The following is a 25672-nucleotide window of genomic DNA, read 5'->3' as shown; positions in this document are numbered from 1 at the left end:
GGACTCCTCCATTTGTTTCAGCCAAAGGGTGCAAACATATTGGCAGACAGGCAAAACACATATTGTTTTTTCTTGTATGGCCTTTATCCTTCGTCAATAGTCTGGGCCCTTATTATTTTTTATTTTTTATTCACTTGTGCGATATGGGCATCGCAAGCATTTATTGCCCATCTCTAGTTGCCCTTGAAAAGGTGGTGGTGAGTTGTCCTTGAACTGTTGCAGTGCACTTGTTATGGGGTGACCCACAATGCCTTTAGGGAGGAAATTCGAGGATTTTGTCTCAGCGATAATGAAGCAATGGTGATATATATCCAAGTCAGGATGGTGAGTGGCTTGGAGGGGAACCTGAAGGTGGTTGTGTTCCCATGTATCTGCTGCCCTTGTCCTTCTCGATGGAAGTAATCATGAGTTGGGAATGTGATGTCTGAGGATCCTTTGGTGACTTTCTGCAGTGCATCTTGCAAATAATACACACTGCTGCTACTGAAGGCATACAGTGTTTTAGCTTTTATTAATAGAGGGATCGAGTTCCGGAACCATGAGGTTATGCTGCAGCTGTACAAAACTCTGGAGTATTGTGTACAGTTCTGGTCACTGCACTATAAGAAAGATGTGGAAGCTTTGGAAAGGGTGCAGAGGACATTTACTAGGATGTTACCTGGTATGGAGGGAAGGTCTTACGAGGAAAGGCTGAGGGACTTGAGGCTGTTTTCGTTGGAGAAAAGAAGGTTGAGAAGTGACTTAATAGAGACATATAAGATAATCTGAGGGTTAGATAGGGTGGACAGGGAGATCCTTTTTCCAAGTATGGTGATGGTAAGCATGAGGGGACATAGCTTTAAATTGAGGGGTGATAGATATAGGACAGATGTCAGAGGTAGTTTCTTTACTGAGAGAGTAGTAAGGGTATGGAATGCTTTGCCTGCAACGGTATAGATTCGCCAACTTTAAGTACATTTAAGTCGTCATTGGACAAGCATATGGATGTACATCGAATAGTGTAGGTGGGATGGGCTTCAGATTGGTATGACAGGTCGGTGCAACATCGAGGGCCGAAGGGCCTGTACTGCACTGTAATGTTCTATGTTATATGTTGCACAAATCTCCAAGTTGTTGCTTGTTAGTGCCAGAAGAATGAAGATGCATCTTTAGGTTGGCTGCATGCCTCCTTGATGAAATATTATCTCCATATTTCTTGCAACTAAACTGTTACTGAGGGACAAAGGTTACTTTTGTTATAACGGGAAAGCATAGTGAGATAATTGGCCGCTAAAAGGAACTGCAATTTATCAGGCAAGCATGTCGAGTTAAATAAAAGTGAGAAGGAAAAAGAAGTGTAAAGAAACCATTTAGCATGCCTCCTCCAATAGATACACGCACCACAGTTGCGTTTTTTCCCTTTACAGGATCCAGGATCCAGCGATTGAGTAGATTTGGTTTGTACTCATTAGAGTTCAGAAAAATGCAAGGTAATCTTATTGAAACATGCAAGTCTCTTTAAGGGACTTAAAGGGTTGATGCAGAAAGGCTATTTCCTCTTGTGGGAGATAAGATGTGGAGGTGCCAGAGTTGGACTGGGGGTGGATGGGGTCAAAATTCAGACGACACCAGGTTATACTCCAACAAGTTTATTTAAAATCTCAAGCTTTCGGAGTGCTTCCCCTTCATCAGGTGAAGTAAAGAGAACATGCAGGCACAGAATTTATAATCAGAGAGATAAATAGATCACACAAATGTTGTGACTAGAGTGTCGATAGGCTGAATAACAAGTGAAGGGATGACTTACAATCCAATTAATTAAGGCAGAGAGATAATTACAAAAAATTAAAAATAAGTTAGCACTAGAGACAAGCCAAATGATTGGAATAACATGATGGGTATAAGAGTCACATGCCGAGGGTCTAACCAAAGTAACAAGTAATCTAAAACTGTGCAATCTAATTAAAGTAGAGAGACCCTAACAAGTTATCAAGGTAATGATGTCTTGTGCGAGAGTCCAGGACCAAGGGACATAATCTCAGAATAAAGGTTTAAGACAGATGAGGGGGAGTTTTTGTTTTCTTTGAGAATAGTGAATCTGTGGAATTCTTTATCTCAGAGAGTTATAGAGGCTTGGTTTGTTCAATATATTCCAAGCTGAGATATACAAACTTTCAATCAATAAGGGAGTCAAGGGTTATGGGGAAAAGACAGGAAAGTGGAATTGGGTATTATAAGCCCAGCCATGGTCTCATCGAATGGTAAGGCAGACTCAATGGGCTGGATAGCCTACTTCTGTATCTTTGTCTCAATGGTCTTCTGGTCTGGTGGCATTCTGGAATGCCAATCCTATCTTCATTCCAGGATCCTGGGTAGCACGATGGCTCAGTAGTTAGTAATGCTGCCACATATCGCCAGGGACCTGGGTTCAGTTCCAGCCTCAGGTGACTGTCTGTGTGGAGTTTGCACATTCACCTCGTGTTTCCTTGGGTCCTCTGGTTTCCTGCCACAATCAATAGATGTGCAGGTTGAGTGAATTAACCATGCTAAATTTCCCATAGCGTTCAGGGATGTGTAGCTTAGGTACATTAGTCAGGGGAAATGTAGAGTAATAGGGTAGGAGAATTGGTCTGGGTGGGTTACTCTTCGGAGGGTCTCTGTGGACTTGTTGGGTCAAATGGCCTGCTTCCATACTGTAGGGATTCTATGATCTGTCTCTGTGCTGATGGCCTTTGACTTCTATCTCTGAAAATGTATTATCTTTTCCGAGAAGAAAGAAGGGCTTGTGTTAGGGCTAATATTGTGAACTGTCTTGAAAATGTGCCTGTCAAACTTGAATAATGTGTGTGTTGCATGAAAGAGCAAGTGTGGGTTCAAAGATTGCTGATTTTTGGAGTTGTGCAATTTGAGATTTGGAGATGTGGTAAAGTGAAGAGAATGAAGAGGTTCAGGTGGTGCTGATGTGAGGGTACTTTAATTCAGCTATGAGCTAGAGATATAACATTGAACATCCTTTTGAGGACACGTTGGCATTGACACTCTATTCTGGTCAAGTCTGCTCAGCCATCTACTAAGATCATAAGGCTGATCTAATATTAATCTGAGCTACACATTCCTTTGCATTCTTGCTTTTCTCTTCCTTGCTGTCCTCTGCTTTAAACATTTTCAAAAACTCGTCTCCCAGCACATTTTGAAAAGGAGAGTTTGCAGGGTTTAGAAAATGGTACTGGTCTCATGACAAAGAAGAGTTAAATAACACTATGTATCTTGTTTACTGAGGAGAGACTGGTTATAGAGTCATAGAGTTGTACAGCACAGAAACAGACCCTTCGATCTAACTCATCATGCCAACCAGACATCCCATTCTGATCTAGTCCCATTTTCCAGCACTTGGCCCATACCCCTCTAACCCTTCCTGTTCACATACCCATCCAGATGCCTTTTAAATGTTGTAATTGTACCCGCTTCCACTGTTGTCTCTGGCAGCTTGATCCATTCATGAACCACCCTCTGCGTGAAAAGGTTTCCCCTCAGCTCCTTTATAAATCTTTCCCCTCTCACGTTAAACCTATGCAATCTAGTTTTGGACTCCCCCACTCTCAGAAAAAAGACGTTGGCTATTCACCCTATCCGTGCCCCTCATGACTGTCTAAGATCACCACTTAGCCTTTAAACAAGGAAAATAGCCCCAGACTATTGAGCCTCTCCTTATAGAGCAATATAGTTTGTGCTTGGTGGCAATTTTGTTTTAGAATCTGTTTGTTGACCCCAATGTACCTCGGATTATTACTGACTGAACATGCATATAATATTAAGTTGATTTCTCAAAACTAAAAGAGAAATTCTACTTTGTTTAGCTGTTTACTTCTGTGACCTGATATACCATTTCATTAAAATTGTGTCATTGATTGGTATTTATAAGTATTTGTTACTATATTTATGATAGATATCGCTGCTAATGTGCATGTTCCTTTGTGTCAAAATGCATATCCTTTGTTTAATCATATCTTTACAAATCGATGACTTTAATTTCACAGTCACAAGGATCACGGGCTTCCATTCATCTCAGTCACTATTGAAATGTTACAGAGTGTATTTATTTTAACAAGGATATTTATATGCTTATTGACAGTCAAATAATTGGATAGGAAAAGATCATCTGGTGCATAAAACTATGATAGCTGCACCATCGTAGCTAAATATTCTTTCCACCGTGGATGGTACTAAATTAAGCACTTATTCTCAGTCTGTGGTCTGGCATATCTAAATCTTTTGTGGCTTGATTACATTCCTTCTCCATTTTAACCTTTGCACTCATTTTAATGTCAAAGGAGTTCTATATTTCAGCTCTCTCTATATATATATTATTACTACACCCCTAAATAGACATTTCATCTTCTGATCAGCCTGCAATGTTCAACTTGCTTTCTCAAGGTATTTTAATTCACAAATCTTTTGCATTGTTCAAAATGTGGCCTAACACGACACTCTTATCCTCATTGCTGTTTTCTGCCAGATTTTGCTCTTCAGCGCAATATATAACCAATCTCTCTACCTCTTGAGTAGAAATACTCTACATCATCCATTATGGTTTTTTAACCCTGATAAAACTCCAATATCTTCTCAATAATGAAGACCACAACTTCAAGATTAAATCATTATCAATCCCTCTTTTTGGATACATTGGACATCAAAATGTACCCTCACTGAGAATGGATGCCAATGATTCTAGGAGTCAGAGATAAGTCAGATATTAATTTCATCAACTGAAATATGATTGTTGAACATATCTGCATGGTAAGAGGGGTGATCAGTAAGATAGATGGACAAGAATTTCATATTTTGTTTTATGATTTCAATAAAAAGCTTTTTTTTGTGTACGGGTTTTTGTTGGGAATCAGTAGAGAAATTTTGCTGAACATCTTAATTTCCCCACAAACCTATTTTGGCCCAAAAGGGGAAGAGAACACTATCAACTTACTTAAACATTCCTTAATCAAGTTATCTACTGAAAATATTTTGTTTATCTTTTCAAAGAATGAACAATACTGTTTTGATTGAATCACCTCAGTTACCTGGGTGGCTGAATAGGTTGGAATACAGTTTACTTCTAGGTTTGGAAAGATGAAGAGTTTGTTTCTCCAATGCCATTTAACAACTTGAAAAGTGAGATTATATATATGCTATAATATATGCCTTTGTGCTAAGGCATATATTATAGTATATATATATATCCCTTCATGCTTCCTATTTGGTTCTCTAGTCACTAAGGCCATCTGACCAACAAGACGAAAAGCACTAATCTTATATAATCAACAAGCTTTGAAAAGTCAAAAATTAGACAATCGCATTGTTGCACATTTTCCTTTAAATATATTAGAAAAATATATTCTGACAAACCAGAACAACTTTGATCTAGGGGCAGCACGGTGACTCAGTGGTTATCGCTGCTGCCTCACAGTGCCAGGGACCCATGTTCAATTCCAGCCTTGGGTGACTGCCTGGGTGGAGTTTGCACATTCTCCCAGTGTCTGCGTGGGTTTCCTCTTGGTGCTCCGGTTTCCTCCCACAGTCCAAAGATGTGCAGGTTAGGTGAATTGACCATGCTTAATTGCCCATAGTGTTAGGTGCATTAGTCAGAGGGAAATGGGTCTGGTCGGGTTGCTCTTCAGAGGGTCGGTGTGGATTTGTTGGGCTGAAGGGCCTGTTTCCACACTGTAGGGAATCTAATCTAATCTAGTACTTACAAGCAGGTTGGTTAAGAATCTTATTGCCTCAAAAATGAATGTAGTTAGGATATTGTGTGCAGTTCTGATCACCACACAACCAGTAGGATGTGGATGCTTTGCAGAGGGTACAGACAAGGTTTACCAGGATGGTGCCGATATGGGGATTTTAGCTATGAAGATAGGGTATGATAGAATGGGTTTGTTTCATTGGAATGCAGGGGCAACCTGATAGATGTTTGTAAGATTGTGAATGGCGTGGATAGAGTGGAAAGTATGGAGCTTTTGCCCAGATTGGGGGAGGGGGGTCAATTATTAGGGGACACAGGTATTGGGCGCAAGTTCAAAAACGATGTGTGAGGTAAGTTTTTCACACAAACGATGGGGATTGCCCAAAACATGTTGCCAGAGGAGGTGGTGGAAGTAGATACAATAGCAGCATTCATGAGACACCTGGATGAATACATGAATAGGAAGGGTATAGAGGGATACAGATCCTGTATGTGAAAGCAGTTTTAGTATGGAAGGGCAAAATACATCGGCATAGGCTTGGAGGGCCAAAGGGCCTGTTTCTGTGCTGTACTGTTCTTTGTTCTTATATTTTCAATTTTCATCATTTCAGGTATAGTTACAGTATCAAAGTATTCTGTTTTTATTTCAATTGTTTCTTTTTATCATTGACTTGATTGTTTTTGTCTTTTCACAAGGAATTGTTGTTTTTCACCTAATTCAATCACACGATAAAATCCTGAATTGAACAAACAAAGCAAAGAAAAAATTACAGCACAGAAACAAGCCCTTCGGCCCTTCAAGTCTGTGCTGATCCAGATTCTCTCTCTAACCCTGTCACCTATTTTCTAAGGCTCCAAATCCCTTTGCTCCCTACCCAATCATGTATCTGTCTAGATCCATCTTAAATGACCCTATCATGCCTGCCCCTACCACCTCCGCTGGCAACACGTTCCAGGCACCCACTACCATCTGCGTAAAGAACTTTCCATGTATATTTCCCCTCAATCTTTCCCCTCGCACTCTGAACTCGTGACCCCGAGTAATTGAGTCCTCCACTCTGGGAAAAAGCTTCTTGCTATCCACCCTGTCTATACCTCTACATTCATGTAGAACTTTGAGCTCAAAAATTGCATGAATTTATGTAAGACTCTGTTATCTCAATTTTTAGATTAGAATCAATCTAAACATCATGGCATAGACAGAGAACACAGGGGGTTAACACCTTCAACATATTGTCTAGCTATCACCATTGTTAACAGCTAACTTGAGAATGCAACTTTTTAAAAAAGGGTTTTGTGATTTACACATGAAAGAAGTGAAACTATCACTGTATTCTAACAGATGAAAGGCTTAACAGACAATCAATTTTTAATGTATAATTTAAGTTACATTACACTGCAAATTTTTGCTATAAATTCTGTGTTACGATCGAGCCTTCCACAATCACCTGATGAAGGAGAGTCCAATTAAATCTGTTGGACTATAACCTGGTGTTGTGTGATTTTTAACCTTGTACACCCCAGTCCAATACCAGCATCTCCAAATTATACCTCTCATGATTGTGCAGATCTCAATCAGGGCCCCCCTTCATAACAGGCAACATTTTAGTGAACCTCCTCTGCACCCTCTCCAAAGCATCCACATCCTTTTAGTAATGTGGTGACCAGAACTGTACACAGTATTCTAAATGTGGCTGAGCCAAAGTCTTATACAACTGTAACATAACCTGCTAACTCTTAGTTAAAAATCACACAACACCAGGTTATAGTCCAACAGGTGTAATTGGAAGCACAATAGCTTTCGGAGCATCGGTCCTTCATCAGATGATAGTGGAGGGTTCAATCCTAACACACAGAATTCATAGCAAAAATTTAGTGTGATGTAACTGAAATTATACATTGACAAATTGATTGTCTGTTGAGTCTTTCATCTGTTTGAATACTATGGTAGTTTCACTTCTTTCATGTGTAAATCACAAAACCTTCTCAGGTTAGCTGTTAACAATGGTGATAGCTAGACAATATGTTGAAGGTGTTAGCCCCCTGTGTTCTCTGTCTATGCCATGATGTTTAGATTGATTCTAATCTAAAAAGTGTGATAACGGAATTTTACATGAATTCATGCAGTTTTTCAGCAAAGTCCAATGTAACCCTGCAAGTGCAAATTCACCCCACAAAATATATATGTGCATGTGTGTCTTTGTCTGTGTGTGTGTGTGTGTGTGTGTGTGTGTGTGTGTGTCTGGGTTGGGGGTTGTGAGTGTGAGAAAGTGTAGAGTGTCTTAAGTCTGTGAGGAGGTGCATGTGTGAGTGTGGGAGTGTGTGTGTCTGTAAACTGAAAATGTGTTGCTGGTTATAGTGCAATGGTGGTCACCTGTAATGTGACATGAACCCAAGGTCCCAGTTGAGGCCCTCCCTATGGGTATCAAACTTAGCTATCAGCCTCTGCTCAGCCACTTTTTGCTGCTGCCTGTTACCCATTGTTAACATTGTCAACAGCTAACCTGAGAATGCAATTTTTAAAAAAAGGTTTCGTGATTTACACATGAAAGAAGTGAAACTATCATGGTATTCAAACAGATGAAAGACTCAACAATCAATTTTTCAAAGTATAATTTCAGTTACATCACACTGTAAATTTTTGCTATAAATTCTGTGTGTTAGGATTGAGCCCTCCACTATCACTTGATGAAGGAGCGACGTTCCAAAAGCTAGTGTGCTTCCAATTAAACCTGTTAGACTATAACCTGGTGTTGTGTGATTTTTAACTTTGTGCACCCCAGTCCAAAACTGGCATCTCCAAATCATGACTGCCAACTCTTGCTCTCAATATCCCTGTCAGATGTAATGGTGCTGGAATTAAAAGCCAAATCCTGGTCCAATCAACTAGCCTCTCCTATTCTGGAACCTGGATTCAATTTCTGTCAAAATAATTGGTTTGACAATCTCAGTGCTGATGGGCACTTGTTCACAGCTTAGAAGTTCTTCACAATTTGATAATTATCAGGAACTTGATAAGCTCTCTCTGGAAGAGTGGCAAGTACACTGAAAAGTGGCCCATAGGTACAGGCAGCACATTTATTTAGAAGATACATATTTTGGAACACAAAGCTTCTGCACTACTACTGCCAATACCATACACCATCTGATGGTGGTTCCTATTCATGAACTTAGGAATTAAGAACAGTAGTAGGCAACTTGGCTTTTGAAGCCAGTTCCATAATTGGATAAGATCCGAGTCAGTCTGAATATGGCTTTAACTTCACTTTCCTATCTGTCCCCATAAACCTTGATGGCATTGTCTATTTAACTTCGCCTAAAATAAATTAAATGACCCAGCCTCCACTACCTTTTAAGAGAAATCCACAGGCTCATAACCCTCAAGAAAGAAAAAGTAATCTCCTCATCTATCGTCCTAAGGAAGAATGCACTGCACCAAGTCAAATCCCAAAAGAAATACGTTGAACTATTTTCTTCTTTCGATTTGTTGTATCTGTGAAGTGGCATTTGATTATATTTTCAGTGCCAGTTACTTTCTAGAACCCTTGATGCCTGGGTAACCTTTTCCAGTGTATATTGTCTGCTTGCCACAATGTGACATTTTTACATCATTGTAAAAGGTCACCTTTCATCAGGAGCATTATTTATTGCAGAAATCATATTTTTAAAGAATCTGCAATTTGTTTTGTGCTATTTACATTTTGGGCACTGACCCGATGTAACATCAGCAGATCTATAAACATTTTATGTCATAAATACTCATTTGGTCTGGCTGGAAGGGTTGTAAATTAAGCTGAGACTTGGATGCATCAAGAATGGGCATGCTGTCAGAATCCTGCTGGTTGGTAAAGGATGGGCTCAGACTTTAATGACAGTATACTTGGCAAAAACGAGCATAGCAATTACATACCTGACAGAAATGGAGCTCTAGTGTGTGGGTCCAGGCCTGTATTGCAGTGTGAAGTCCTTCAGATGTGACAAGTGTAATTTTGTAAATAGAATTTTGTTCACCCTTAGGAAGAAAACTGAGATGTTCAAGCAATTAACTTTACAATGTCAAAGAGAGGAAGTCTCTGAATCTGGTTCACGTTTTGTAGTTCTCCTGTTGCAAGACTGGTTCAGATGCATCGGATACCATTAGGACGTGAACTAGGTGACCACTCCTGACCTCCAAAGACTTAACCAATTTACAGTAACAAGTCTAGATGTGTTGTGTGAATTGCTGTTTCCACACCATACTCTTGTTACTGACATTGTCAGCTACCATGAGGTTATTTGTTCCTAAGCTGCAGGAAAAATGTGAAAAGGTGTAACAGTGTCAACTCTGTATCAGTGGTAGAAAGTTTCTCCTGGAATGAAACTTCATCATAACATTGGCATAAACCCTCCACTATTGAATCAGGCACCATAATACTTTACACAGGTACAATCATTTCAGCCAAAACTTTTACCCTTGATACACAGCTCCGCATCTCTGACAGAAAACAATATCCAAAACTTTGGAATTTTGGTACAAGACACCAGGTGGCCTGTCTGAAAAAGCAATAACTTCTCACCAGATCCCAGAAGTCTATCTTTATATCTTCATCCATTACTAGCATTAGCCTTCACTGGAGCTGGTTTTACCATTGTGACCACTTCCCTTTTAATTGTCATAGGGACATAGAATAAGAGCATGAGTAGGCTTATTTGCTCACTGAAATCTGCTCCAACACGCAACATGGCTGATTGAAGTGTGACCTTAACTCCACTTTAGAGCCCATCTCCAGTAATATCTGTTTCCCTGTCAATCAAAAGTCTGCTTAACTCAACCTTGAATATATGCACTGAGCCAGCCTCCAATGTTCACTGGGGAAGAGAATTCCAAATGCAACAACCCTCAGATAAGCAATTTCTCTCCCCTCTCCATCTTAAATGGGAGATCTCTGATTTTTAAGCTGCAGCACTTAGTTCTAGCTTCTATGACATGAAGAAAATTCCTCTCAGATCCATCCTGTGAACCCCACTCAGAAAAATGTTTCAATTAGATCAGTTCTCGTTCTTCTAAATTCCAAAACACATGGTTCAAACTTTCCTTATAAACCCAGCCCTAACCTCAGAAATGAGCTAAGTGAACTTTCTCTGAATTCTTTCCAGTTCAAGTGTGCCCATTCTTAGGTAAAGAAACCAAGATTGTACTGCAGGTACAGTCTCACCAGTGCCCTATTCACCTGTAGCATCCTTGCAATAAACAATGACATTCCATTTGCCTTCCTAATTTTGTGCTATATCAATGTGCTGATATGTATAAAGCAACATTGTAGACAGTGTTGATGATAGCTTAAAATTATTAAGGGATATTGATAGACTAAGTGAATGGGCAGAACTGTGGCAGATGGAGTTCCATATAAGCAAGTGTGAGAGTATCCAGTTTGGACTGAGAAAGGATAGATAGAGATACTTCTTAGGCAGTGTGAAGTTAAGTACAGTGGATGTCTGAGGAGACTTGAGGGTTCAAATGCATAGATCTTTAAAATACCCTGCTCAGATGCAGAAAATAATCAAGAAAGCTAGTGGAATGCTGACTTTTATGCCTAGAGGAATTGAGTGTAAGATTGCACAAGTTATGCTGCAGTTATACGAAGTCCTGGTTAGATTCCACTTGACAGTGGATCTTGCGCGTAACACATTAGAAGGGATACATTGGCCTTGGAGGGAGCACAATGTAGGTTTACAAAAATGATACTTGGATTTTAGGAGTTAAATTATGAGGAGAGATTACACAAATTAAATCTGCTTTCTCTATACTTTAGAAGATTCAGAGCAAATATGAAGACATTAACAGAAGAAGACAGGGCATCAAGGTAAAACTATTTCCCATTGGTTGAGGTTTCTAAAATGATGAAGCATAAATTGAGAATTAGAGCCAGACTATTCAGGAGAGATGTTAGGAAGCACTTTTTCACACAAGAAGTGGTAGATGTCTGGAATTCTCTTGCACAAGTGGCAGTGGATGCTGGATCAGTTGTTAATTTTAAATCTGAGATAGAAATATTTTTGTTTAGTGAAGTTATGAAGGGATTAGATCCAAAGCTGGGTATTTGGAGTTGGGCCACAGATCGGCCATAATCTTAATGAATAGCAGCATAGGTTTGAGGGGTTGAATGCCCTACTCCTGTTCCTTTGTTCCTCTGTACAAAATATTTCATAGCATTCTATCATCCTTCTACATTTAAATAATATTTTGATTTTCTATTCTTCCTGACATGGAAGACTTCACATTTTCGATGTTATGCACCATTTGCCGAATATCTACCCATTCACATAACATTTTGTTTTGAGGTTCCTTTGCATCATCCTCACAGCTTGCTTTCCTTCCTATTCTCATTTTGTCAGCAACATTTGACTGAAGTCCCTTAATCAAGTTATCAATGTAGATTATATGGGGTTCCAGTACTGATCCCAGCAGTGCTGTACTAGCTGGGGTTCGTCATCCTGAAAATTATTCATTTATCCCATCCCCTGTTTAATATTCGTTAACCAGTCCTCTAATTAGAGGTCCATGCATGTTAGCAGCTTCCTAAGCTGAAAGTACAGGTTCACATGCCATTCAACTTGTGTGGAACTTCCTAGCAGCTGCACAGAAGCAACATTTCTAACAATAAGTATTTCCTTCTCAATATTGGGCACCAGCCCGACCAGTGAAAATCTGCCAACTGAGAGCTTTATCAGCAAAGCCTATGGGCTCTTTGTGATTCATAAATAGAGGCATAAACTACAAAAACCAGCTCTCTTCTGCTTATTAAAGTTGTAGTTAGGCTACAACTGTCGCCACCCCATGATGATGCAGTGGGATTCATCAGAATTGTTACAAGAAAATGGTGAAGCTGGGCTTATTCCCCTGAAGCAAAGGAGACCAAGAGGAGCTCTGATAGAAGTTTACAAGATTTTGGTCAAGTTTAGACATGATAGGCAGAGGAAGGCTGTTCACATTACCTGAAGGTGCTATGGTAGGAAGCACTGATTTAATGTTAACGCCAAGGATAAAATAAGAAAGAATCTGTTTGCTGGTTAAGAGGTGATGACCTGTAACTCACTACTGACAAGTATGCTGGAAGAAGAGACAATTGATGATCTTAAACTTAATTAGTGAATATTTAAGAATTTGCATGGATAAAGTGATAAATGCCTGGAATGGGACTGACTGGATTGCTCATGAGAAGCTAGGTATTGATTTAATGGGCTGAATGTCCTCCTTTTTGCTTATTTGGTTCTAATTTCATTATTTACAATTCAGCGGAAAATGTTTGCTAAATCACATCAGAATAATGATCAAAACAACTCTCTTTTTGCCTTGATACAAAGAAGCTTTGTATTTCTTAGAACAAGGACGCCCTTTAATTGCTTAGATAAAACCATGTGTTGTAAACGTATGTTGTTTGTTGGGCTAATTCTTAAACTGAATGAGCAGAATCTTATAAGGCTCAGGGAGATGAGGCAAGCATGGCTGACAAGGAAAGTCAGGGGCAGCAAAAACATAACAGAAAAGGCACACAATAGAGTGAAGATTAGTAGGAAGCCAGCAGAGTGGGAACCCTTTAAAAACCGGAAGAGGGCAACTAAGAAAGCAATAAGGAAGGAGAAGATGAAATATGACAATAAGTTCACTCGTAATGTAAAAGAATTTGCAAATTTTTTTTAGATATCTAAAAGGTAAGAGGCAATAGTGGTGAATAAAACTGGAGAAGTAGTAATGGGGAACAAAGAAATGATAAAGGAACTCAATAGGTACTTTGCATCAGTTTTCACAGTGGAAGATATCAGTGGCAAACCTGAACTTCTAGAGAGTCAGGGGGCCGAGGACAGTATGGTGGACATCAATAACAAACAAGTGCTGGGGAAGCTGAAAGGTCTGAAGGTGGATACATTATCTAGACTGGATGGATTATGAAACAAAGGGTTCTGAAAGATGCAGCTGAGGAGATTCTGGAGGCACTGATGATGATCTTTCAGGAATCACTACAATCAGGGAGACTCTCAGAGGACTGGAAAATGGCTAACATAACACCTCTGTTTCAGCAGGGAGGGAGGTAGAAGACTGGAGATGATTCACCTGAACTCAAGCATTGGTAAGATTTTAGAGTCCATTATTAAGGATGAGCTTATAGAGTATTTGGAAGTGCATGATAAAAAAAAGGGCTGAGTCAGCATGACTTTGTCAAAGGGAGGTCATGCCTGACAAATTTGTTAGAATTCTTTGAGGAGGTAATAAGCAAGTTAGACAAAGGATGAGGGTAGATCTAATTGAACTTGCAGAATAATGAGAGGCCTGGGTAGAGTCGAAGTGGATACGATGAAGGGCATTAATATATTTGGATTTCCAGAAGGCTTTTGACAAGGTGCAGCACAAAAGACTGCTAAATAAGATAAGAGCCCATGGTATTAGCAGCAAGGTACTGGGCATGGATAGAGGATTGAATGACTGGCCAAAAGCAGAGAGTGGGGCTTTTTCAGGGTGGCAGCTGATGACTAGTGGAGTTCCACAGAGGTTAGTGTTGGGACTATTCACATTATGCATTAACAATCTGGATGAAGGAACTGAGGGTACTGTTTTCAGTTGATACAAAGGTATGTGAAGGGACAGGTAATGCTGAGAAGGTGGAAAGGTTGCAGAGTTTTGGACAGGCCAGGATATTGGGGAAAGAAGTAAGAGGTAGGAAGAATAGAGGCCGTGATTCTTTTCGAAATGAGGAAAGGCTTCAGAAATCTGAAGCTCAAAGTGATTTATGAATCCTAATTCGGGATTCTCTTAAGGTTAACATGCAAATTCATTTGGCAGTTAGGAAGGCAAATGCAGTGTTAGCATTCATTTCAAGAAGGCTAGAATACAAGAGCAGAGGCGTAGTGCTGAGGTTGTATAAGACTCTGTTCAGGCCACGATTAAAATATTGTGGACAGTTTTGTGCCTCATATCTAAGGAAGGATATGCTGGTATTGGAGGCAGTCCAGAGGAAATTTGCAGGAATGTTCCTGGGAATGAAGATTCTGTCCTATGAGGAACAGTTGAGGACTCTAAGGCTATATTCGATGGAGTTTAGAAGGATGACGGGAGATCTGATTGAAACTTAAGGAATATTGAGAAGCCTGGAGAGAATGGACATGGAGAAGACATTTCCGCTAACAGGAGAAACTAGGACCCAAGGGCACAGCCTCAGAATGAGGGAATAACCTTTAGAACTGAGATGAGGGGGTATTTCTTCAGCCAGTGAGTAGTGAATCTGTGGAACTCATCGATGCAGAGGGCTGTGGAGGCAAAAAACTGCAGATGCTGGAATCCAAGGTAGACAAACAGGAGGCTGGAAGAGCACAGCAAGCCAGGCAGCTTCAGGAGGTGGAGAAATCAACATTTCGGGTGCACCCCTTTTTCAATATTGTTCTGTACTTGGCAAAGATGGAACTTGTCAAAGAGTTGCAGTAAAATGTTCAGTGGGTGTGCGCTATTTTGAGACTCACTCAGCAAAGGCGGCAGCAGTCTTACTCTTCATGTCCAGTCCAGCTACCCTGGGGCTTGGGGGAAGAGGGCATGAACAGGGGCCTCACAGGGGCTGACAGTGAAAGGAGTGTAAGGGGGGGACACACAGGGAGGCCAGGTCGGGCAGGGGGGAAGCAGGAGCATGGATGATGGGTGGGGGCAGATGTGAGAGAGCAGGGTTGCAGGCAGGTGTGGCATGGGGGCAGACAGGGGGAAGGGGGTGCAGGGCCAAATGGGGTCAGACTAGAGGCGGAGGTGGCATGGGGGAGATGGGGGTGGGGGTGAAGTAGGAGCAGACGGGGAATTAGGGGCAGACGGGTTGGATGGGTAAGGGGCATGGGTGAGTGCAGACTGGGTGGGCAGTCAGGGCGCGGGGTTGGGGTTTAGGGTGAGGGTGGGGTGGGGTGAGGTGGATGGAGGGGGGTGGGAATCACGCACAGTGTGCTGCTGTCTAGTCTTCTGAATGGGGAGTGGACTTAACAAGTGCTCACTGTGTCAATCCCATTGAACTGATGGGGCGGGAGGCTTCAGCAACGCTGCAGGTCTCTTACATAAAACTGTGTCTCTGCTCAGAAACAAACTCTGAGACAGAGAGAGGGAGCAAGGCAGGTCGAGTGTGGAAAGAGGGAACTTCAGAAAACTGTGAACCCCAGAGGACAGGCATTGAATCAATTAATCGAATTATCAATTATCCAAACGAAATAATGCCCGCTCACCTCATTCACATAATCAAGGTTCCTCTGTATCTGTATCTCTGGGTGACAATCGCTATTGTGTGATGGTTGGTAGAATCTGGTGAGATGTTCAGTGAGGCCCACTTCGATGTTGAGATCACCTTGCCATATCATGTACAGTTTTCACAAGCAGGATGGGAAGATTCTCACTAGGCTGTGACAAGTTCCCAATTGACTGTTATTATTGCTTGTTTCTCCCCCTGTCTGCTATGTCTTGGACAAATAGCAGGAACTGTGCAGAGAGCTGCAGACTGACTGCATAGCTCTTTTTTTGTCAGTCCAGTTGACTGGGCCATCATTTATTGCCCATCATCAGTTGCCCTTGAGAACGTGGTGGTGAGCTACCTTCTTGAACCACTGCAGTTCATAAACTATGGCTTTTTAAACATAACGTCAGCGCTATGGTTATTGATCAATTCTGGTGAGTAATGACCAGCAGCTATTGAGATGGGACCGAAATTGGATGTGATATTTGCCATCGGGGCTGAAATGCCAATTAATGTGGAGAGTTTGATAAGATATGACAAGAAAATGTATTCAGTTTCACTGTCAGAATCACTCCACCAAATTCGACATGACTTACTCTGAGCCAGGAAACGATATGACTCATCCCAAAGCGATCCGAACTCCTGTAATTCCGGGTTGACCGTCTCCAATATTAAAGGTACAGGGGGAGAAGAAAACTAAAGGCAAAGGAAAGACAAATTGGAAAGGCATAGTGCACCAGGCCAGTCAAAGAATGAAGTAGAATAACAGCATCCAACCCTAAACTGAGTACTTGTCTGTTATTTCTATTCAAGAGATTGGAAGACACTCTATAACTTCTCAACATTTAGTGTTCTTAGTTCAAGACAAAGGAATGTAGATATTACTGCAATTTTCCTGACTATGAATGGCAACATTCACAAATTTTTCTTCATTTTTTTGCTTTAATCAAATGGACTCAAATTCATCGTGAAACACTACGATCCCAATGAAAACAAAAAATGATGGAGATCACAATGGTGAGCTGAAAATGTATTGCTGGTTAAAGCACAGCAGGTCAGGCAGCATCCAAGGAACAGGAAATTCGATGTTTCGGGCCAGAGCCCTTCATCAGGAATGAGGAAAGGGTGCCAGGCAGGCTAAGATAAAAGGTAGGGAGGAGGGACTTGGGGGAGGGGCGATGGAGATGTGATAGGTGGAAGGAGGTCAAGGTGAAGGTGATAGGCCGGAGTGGGGTGGGGGCGGAGAGGTCAGGAAGAAGATTGCAGGTTAGGAGGGCAGTGCTGAGTTCAAGGGAATCGACTGAGACAAGGTGGGGGGAGGGGAAATGAGGAAACTGGAGAAATCTGATGAAGGGCTCTGGCCCGAAACGTCGAATGGCACCCTCTCCTCATTCCTGATGAAGGGCTCTGGCCCGAAACGTTGAATTTCCTGTTCCTTGGATGCTGCCTGACCTGCTGTGCTTTAACCAGCAACACATTTTCAGCTCTGATCTCCAGCATCTGCAGACCTCACTGTTTACTCGGAGATCACAATGGGTCAGGCAACATCCGTGGAGAGCGAGCAAGCTAACATTTTGAGTCTTGATATCTCTTCATCCGAGCTCTAAAGCGGAGTCATCTGGATTGAAACATTAGCTTGCTCTCTCTCCATGGATGCTGCCTGACCTGCTGTGATTTCCAGCAATTTTTAGCTTCAGTACAGATTCCAGCATCTGCAGTAATTTTCTCCGACTATGGTCCCAATCGCTGAAGCAGTGGAAATTTAAAGGGGGGGGGGTCCAGCTCCTAGCATTGATTTATGTGAAATTGGTACTCTCTTTTCCTGCATTGTCAATGCACTTTTGCACTACAAGGGTATGAGGGTTTTAGCACCATGAGATAATTTATATTGTGGATGTAGCTGCTGGGGAGAGAACCTTGTGACTGTCAGCCATGTGAACTACTCCGATACCAAAATACCTTTAAATTCTCAGCATTTATGGATTTTTTTTTAATTCCCACAAATTTGAATGAAATGAAGTAATTTAGCTTGGAATTAAACCCATGAAGTAGAGCAAAATCTTATTATGTGTAATGGCTCAGGGCAGATTCAAAAAGGACAAAAGTTATTTAGCGTCTCTAATTGGATTTGCATCTAATTGGTCATGCAAACACAAAAACTGGGACATGAGGAGTTAATTCCTGATAAACGCACAATTGATCCAAGCATAAAACATTACTGTAGCAGACTAGGCCTTGTTCACTCTCATCCCCTAAATCCCAGCATCATATTGAATATAAAGTCCAGACTGCACTATAAATCTCTAATTCTCTGGATTATAATGTTCATCCTTCTAACTAGTAATTTAATGCACACGTTTCGCTGCAGAAACTGTTGTACTTAATTTCTTGTGAATGTTTTATGTTTGAACTGGATTGTTCAAAAATGTTTTTTACAAACAGCCCCTTCTGGAATCCTTTTTTTTATATAAAAAAACATAATTTTACTTTACTATAATTTCTCCTTTAGGGTTTCTCCTACAGATAAACACTTCCTAGCTAACATCCACAAGAGTACACTTTATAGGAGATGAGGCAAATCTGTCATGAAAAATGATATGAAACAGAAAATTCCAGAAATACCCAGCAGATCAGGCATCATCAGTGCTGGAATAATTGGAGCAAACAGGCAGAATTTTCCTTTCTGGGAGGGGAAGGGGGTGCAGGCTGAGAGTGGTGGGGATGCAAAAAAATAACAGCGAGCCACTTCAAGATGGCTTCCCATGGGAACATAGGAATTGGGAGCAGGAGTAGGCAATTCAGCCCTTCGAGCCGGCTCTGCTATTTAACATGACCATGACTGATATTATCTTGATCTCAACTCCACCTTCTTGCCATCTTCCCAAAGCCCATTGCACCACTTTTCATCAGAAAAGTATCTATTTCTTTCTTGAATCCATTGGTTTGATTCTACCTCCACTGCACTCTGGGGCAGCGTGTTCCACAATCTCTCCAATAGAACTAGATTTTCCTCATCTCAGTTTTGAACCTACCCTCTTTCACTCCATAGTTGTGACCTCTTCTTCCAGACTGTCCCACAGGGGGATCTGCGCAACATCTGCTTTATCAATCCCTTTTGGCATTTTGCATACCTCAGTCAGATCCCACCCTCCTCCGACCCACAATTCTTCTGAACTCCAGCAAGTACAAGCCCAAGCTGTTCTACCGTTTCTCATACGAAAGCCCTTTCATTCCTGGAATCAACGTGGTGAACCTCCTCTGAACTGCCTCCAGTGCCACCACATCCTTCCTCAAGTAAGGAGACTAAAACTGGGTACAATATTCCAGACACTGTCCTATCAGCAGGGAAGGGAACATTTCACAATGTGGGCTGAAGGCAGGGGTCTGCCTGCCAAACAGAAGTGGATAGACTAATTAAAGGGTTAATACACTTATTAGAATCATAGAATCCCCACAGTGTGGAAACAGGCCATTCAACCCAACAAGTCCACACTGACCTTCAGAAGGCTAACCCACCAGACCGATTGCCTTACTCTACATTTACCCCTGACTAATGCACCTAAACACATCCCTGAACACTCTGGGCAATTTAGCATGGCCAGTTTGCCTAATCTGCACATTTTTTGGATTGTGGGAGGAAACCAGAGTTCCTGGAGGAAACCCACACAGACACAGGGAGAATATGCAATGCAACACAGTCCCCGGAGGCTGAAATCGAGCCCAAGTCCCTGGTCCTGTGAGGCAACAGTGCTAACCACTGAGTCACCATTGATTCCTTGGGATCCTCTGGTGGCAGAGTGTGCCCCTGCATTGAGGAGTGGCTGCCAATTTCACAGAGGTGGCCATCATGGAGACTCCATAACACAAAGATTGGATTGGATGTAGGGAAGGCAATAAGGAGGGGCCTGCCTTGTTGACTCAACAGAGTTCTCATTTAAAACTTGTCATTGATCTTGAACCTGGCTTGACTCCCTCCAGGGCTGCTTTTGCTCTAACTGGGCTGCAAGCGTCTACCATCCTCAATTGGACAGCATGCCAGTGGTGGCCTCTTAGCATCCATACTGGAGGTGACCCCAGCAGGTCCCACTTCTGTAATATGCAAACCTTGGACACCATCCCCCCCCTCCCCCCACCCCCCCCACCCGCCATTACATTCTGACATCAGGGTCGCTAAAGTTACAGGAAAATCCTTTCCAATGTTTCAGCTCATTGGTGTTTCATTAGAACTGGAGATCTGGGGAAAAGAAAGGAGCAGCCAGCAGAGGATGGAACACAGGAGTAGATCTGCAATATGTGGAAATTGTGTTGGTTGAAAAACATGACGAATAATGGTATAAGACAAAATGTGATTTTAATTATACAATCAAAGAAACTGAAGATGTGTCAAACAGAGTTTTAAAAGGCGACAGCAGAAAACAAGCAATTCCTGTGAGCAGTGCTTATGACCCAAAATTTATTGAGATCAGTGTTGAGTCCAAAAGGCTGTAAAGTGCCTTGAGATAAGTTAAGTTGGTTAAGTCCCCATTGACTTTCAGTGAAACAGTCTCGGAAGCCAAGACAGAGAATGGAGAATAAAATTGACAAGCAACTAGATATTCAGCATCGAGTTTGTGACCTGAATAAAAGTGTTCAGCCAATGATTATTCAATCTCTATTTAGTTTACTTAAACAGAAGTGGCTGGTTGATGGGCTGCAAATAATGGATAATCTAATTTGGGGATCTTAGAATCTTCTCAAACATGACCGATCTGATAGCCCATCAATTCAGCCTGTTCTTACCTGATCATAAATTAATTTTTGAAGATCTGTTTTGCCTCCTGTTGTCTGGTCTGTGTGGATTTCCATGAGTTGCTCATCCAATGCCCTCTACCATTGTAATAGTTTCTCATTTCCTGGTACAAGCTGTTGCCTTTACATCATATAACATAAGAACTAGGAGCAGGAGTAGGCCACCTGGCCCATTGAGCCTGCTCTGCCATTCAATAAGATCATGGCTGATCTTTTCGTGGCCTCAGCTCCACTTACCCACCCTCTCACCACAACCCTTAATTCCTTTAATAAGACGCTTTGTTTCTGTGCTTGAGGTCCCACTTGTTCTCATCCTCTGCCAGCCTCCTTATTTTGGCTAAAACTGCTATTAAATTAACACTTTTTCCTTTCACTTCCTTCAAATGAAGAATGTTACTATGGGAACTGGTATGGGTCCTAGCTATACCTACTGTTTTGTGGAATATGTGGGACATTCTATGTTCCAGTCCTGCTCGGATTCCCCACTATCATGATTAGAATATCAATGATTGTAATGGAGCCACTTCCTTTTGTTACTCCAAAAACTGAAAAATCGTACCAATTGTGTTCTAATTTCCATTTCTTCTTTACTTATATACGGGCCATCTCCAACTTAGATGTAGGCTGTCAATCAATGCCCACTATAAGCTCCTGCACCTATTGTGATTGCTCTAGGCTACTGTGATGAACTAGTTTTCATTTCAAAGTTCTAGCTTTGTTTTTTTTTTCTTTTCCTACACTGTAGCTGACAGGATCCTCTACCATTTTCTACTGTTCTCTTTTCTCCACATTCACTCCATCTCAGGACCAGAATCGAGTTCCTCTTGTCTTTGCTTCCTCCCCCGGTCCCAAATAGATCATCCTTCCTCATTTTGCCACCTCTAGTGTCAATACATGACCAAAAGCATTTTCCCTTTGTCTCCTGTTTCATAATTTCAAACTAACTATTCTTTCTGCTGCACCCCAATTTATTCTTGAGTCATCCCAATATCTGTTTCCCTTCCCACATCAGTTTCATGTTTGAGTGTAGGACATGCAACTCTTGCCTTATCTTCTCCATTTTCACCTTCCAGGTGAAATAACATTGTGCCTATACCTTTTCAACTCAGTATATTGTTTTCATTGCTAACTTGATGTCCAACATTTGATGTGACTCTGCAATTAGGTAACATTTGCTGGGCACTCCTAAGTGTACAAAGACTTACACTGTCAACCAAATTAGGATTGTAAATTGGGCTTGTAGTGCAGTGCACTTGCTAGTACTGGAAGCTAAGAATGCACTTGACCCTTTCTTTGTCCACGCATTGTACGTGTTGAAGGGTACAAAATAGGTGATAGCCATCTCTGGCTTGTTTCTCAGCGTAATGCACTGCCAATCAAAATAAATCTGCCTTGTTTAAAATGTAAACAAAACCGAGTTATCATCTGTGAATCACTTAATTTCATCGTACTCCATGGCAACACCTCCATCAAACACAGTTCACTTGCCAACCAATCAGCAATCTCTTCTCTTGTAGTATAAAACATTAGTCTTACCTTTGAATTTATATTCTTGCAAATTGTTCTGATGAGTGCAAGATGAAAAGTTTCAACAAAATGTGCCAGTTTTCACAGAAACTCAAGTTCTACACTACCAACTGATTATTACAATTCTCTCGAGTCTATATGTGTGTGTATGTGTGAGACTATGTGTTGGGGACCAAAAACCAGGACTGTTTTTGAATGCAGTGATAAACCCAACTTGACTTTAACCCTGAAGAAGGGCTTACGCCCGAAACGTTGATTCTCCTGCTCCTCGGATGCTGCCTGGCCTGCTGTGTTTTTCCAGCACCACATTTTTCAACTTTAACCCCGAAGAATATGCTTTGGGTCATTTTAGAAGTGGACTTCACAAACAGGGTTCGAGGAAACACCACCACCACGGCCTATGTTTTAAAAATGGAAACAAAAAATAGAAAAGAAGAAATTTAACACTGTCTCTGTGATGAAAAGAAAAAGAGACCAGCGACAATAATTCATCTCTCCCTCTAATCCATGACACTTCCTATCATACACCTTCACTTTCCTTCCTTCTTCCTCTTTTCCTCGTCTCTGTATATTTTTTTTAAAAACCTATTACATCGCTAACAACAAATCATTGACTTGAAATGTCAATTCTGTTTCACTCTGCTTGGATTCCACCACATCTAAGTATTCCTAATGTTTTCAGTTCTTATTTCAGCCTCGCTACATCTGCAGTATATTGAAAATAACTAATATCAGCTGCAACTAAAAGTCCAGAAATGAAATGCACTTCTTTAATTTAGAAATTGCAGTAAATGCAATGAGAAGTCAGTCGGTGTACAGGGGAGTTTGTGTGTGTAGCAAATAAGCTAAATAATGTATCCTGTTCTTGCTTACTTCTTGAGGGAGGGAGAGAGGAAAGATCTAGCACAACAAGGCAATCATCCAACAAACCAACTGAGTACTGAATAAATTGGCTTCCAAGGCGAAGTGAACAGCCAGCCTAGGAACTCACAGCATCGACCATCTGGCTAGCAGTACATTTCTCTGCCCCTTGCGTCCTGCATGGCTTTTAAAGGTAAAAAGAAAATGAGGATTCAAAATCACAATGTATTCTTTTGCTAACTGTTAGCTCAAGGGAATGAAAATATTTCCAGGTCTTGTATCCAGACTAAGCATCAAACAGAAAGAAAACGAATGCTCGGATTGTTCAAAAGGCCTGGCCATATCTAAGGGAAGAGCAACAGTGTTAAAAGGTGGAATGTCGCACTGAGAAACCTCAAAACAGGGAGGCAGCAGGTTGGAAACCTTCAAGATCTAAGAGTGAGATTTGCCGCGGCTCTTTAACTCTGCCAGAGTGATAGCAAGCCCTTTGCGATTTCACAGATAATCAAAGCATCAGCAGATGCTCATCTATTTAAAGGGGCTTTGACAATATTTACAATTCAAAGAACAAAAACTAAGAACAATACAGTACAGGAAACAGGCCCTTCAGCCCTCCAAGTCTGCACCGACACATTTTGCCTTTCCATTTTAAAACTGTCTTTATTTACAGGATGCATATCCCTCTCTCCCCTTCCTATTCATGTATCGTCCAGGTGCTTTTTGAATGCTGCTATTATGTCTGCTTTCACCACCTCTTCTGGCAGTGCATTCCAGGCACTCACCACCCTTTGTGTGAAAAACATGTATCGCACATCTTTTATAAACTTCCCCATCTTCCCCCCTATTCCTGCACCTCATCCCCCATCCCCCAGAAACTTAAACCTGTGTCCCCTAGTAATTGACCTGTCCAACCTGGGAATAAAACCTCATACTTTCCACTCTATCCATGCCATTCACAACCTCATAAGTCTCTATCAGGTTGCCCCTCAACCTCCTGCGTCCCAGTGAAAACAAACCTGGTCTATCCACCCTTTCTTCATAGTTAAAATCCCTCACATCAGGCAACATCCTGGTGAACCTCTTCTGTACCCTCTCCAAAGCATCCACATCCTTCTGGTAGTGTGGTGGTCAGAACTGCACGCAATATTCAAAGTGTAGCCTAACTAAAATTATATAAAGCTATGGCATAACTTGTTTATCCTCATATCCAATGCCCCTTCCAATGAAGGTAAGCATGCCATAAGCCTTTTGTACAACCTTATTTACTTGCGCTGTCACCTTCAATGATCCGTGACCCTGCACTCCCAGATCCCTCTGCATACCCATACCCCTATGCTTGTGCTATTCATTGTGTAATTTTCATCTGTACTTCACCTTCCAAGATGCATCACCTGACATTTGTCTGGATTAAAATCCATCCGTCATCATTCTGCCCATGCCTCCAACTGGTCTATATCCTGCTGTATCCTCTGACAATCCTCCTCACTATCTGCTATCTTTGTATTATCTGCAAACTTCCTGATTAGACCAGCTACGTTTCCTCCAAATGTTTTATGTAGATCATGAACTGCAGAGGTCCCAGCACTGATCCCTGTGGAACACCATTAGTTACAACCTTCCATTTGAAAAGCTTCCACCGCTACCCTCTGTCTCCTATGACTAAGCCCATTCTGTATCCATCTTGCCACTTCATCCCTGATACCATGTGACTTTATCTTTTATACCAGTCTATGAGAAACCTTGTCAAAGGCTTTACTGATGTCCATGCAGACACCATTAACTGCTTATCCCTCATCAATTGTCTTCATCACCTCCTCAAAAAATTTGATCAAGGGACATGACTTCTTCCACACAAAACCATGCTGTCTATCGCTAATAAGTCCATTTGCTACGAAATAGGAAAAGATCTTTTCCCTGAGAATCTTTTACAAAAGCTTCTCTGTCACCAACATGAGGCTCACAAGCCTGTAATTTCCAGGATAATCCCTGCTACTCTTCTTAAATAATGGACAACATTGGCTATTCTCCAGTTCTCTGGGGCCTCACCCGTGGCCAAAGTGGATACAAAGATGTCTGTCAATGCTCTAGGAATTTGTTCTCTTCCCTTCCTCAATATTCTGGGATAGATATACCTAGTAGGTGAACTGGGGTCTTACCTACCTTAATGCATTTTAAGACTCTCTTCCTTTGAAATAGCAACATGGCTTAGAAACTCAACACTCCATTCCCTGAGATCATCATCTACCAATTCCTTCTCTTTGGTTTAGAACCTCACCCACCTCTTCTGGCTCCACCCCCAGATTCCATCCTTTGTCCTTGAGTGATCCAACCCTTTCACTGGCTGCCCTTAACCCTTCTCTAAATATCGTCAGTTAGGCAGGAACCTTTGTGTGCTAAAATGAAAAAGGCGACAACTTCCCCAATCACTATCGAGTTCTTGAATCCATTCTTGGATGTAATACTGTTGGGAATGGGGGTCAGCTGGATCACTTTATCCATTGTGGCAGGGAAGAAGTGCCCAGTATCTGCTAGCACAGAAGTATGGCTG

Source organism: Hemiscyllium ocellatum, chromosome 7 (genome assembly GCF_020745735.1).
Source record: "Hemiscyllium ocellatum isolate sHemOce1 chromosome 7, sHemOce1.pat.X.cur, whole genome shotgun sequence".
Lineage (NCBI taxonomy): Eukaryota > Metazoa > Chordata > Chondrichthyes > Orectolobiformes > Hemiscylliidae > Hemiscyllium > Hemiscyllium ocellatum.
The sequence above is the reverse complement of the archived record's forward strand: the minus strand, read 5'-3'. Positions refer to the sequence as shown.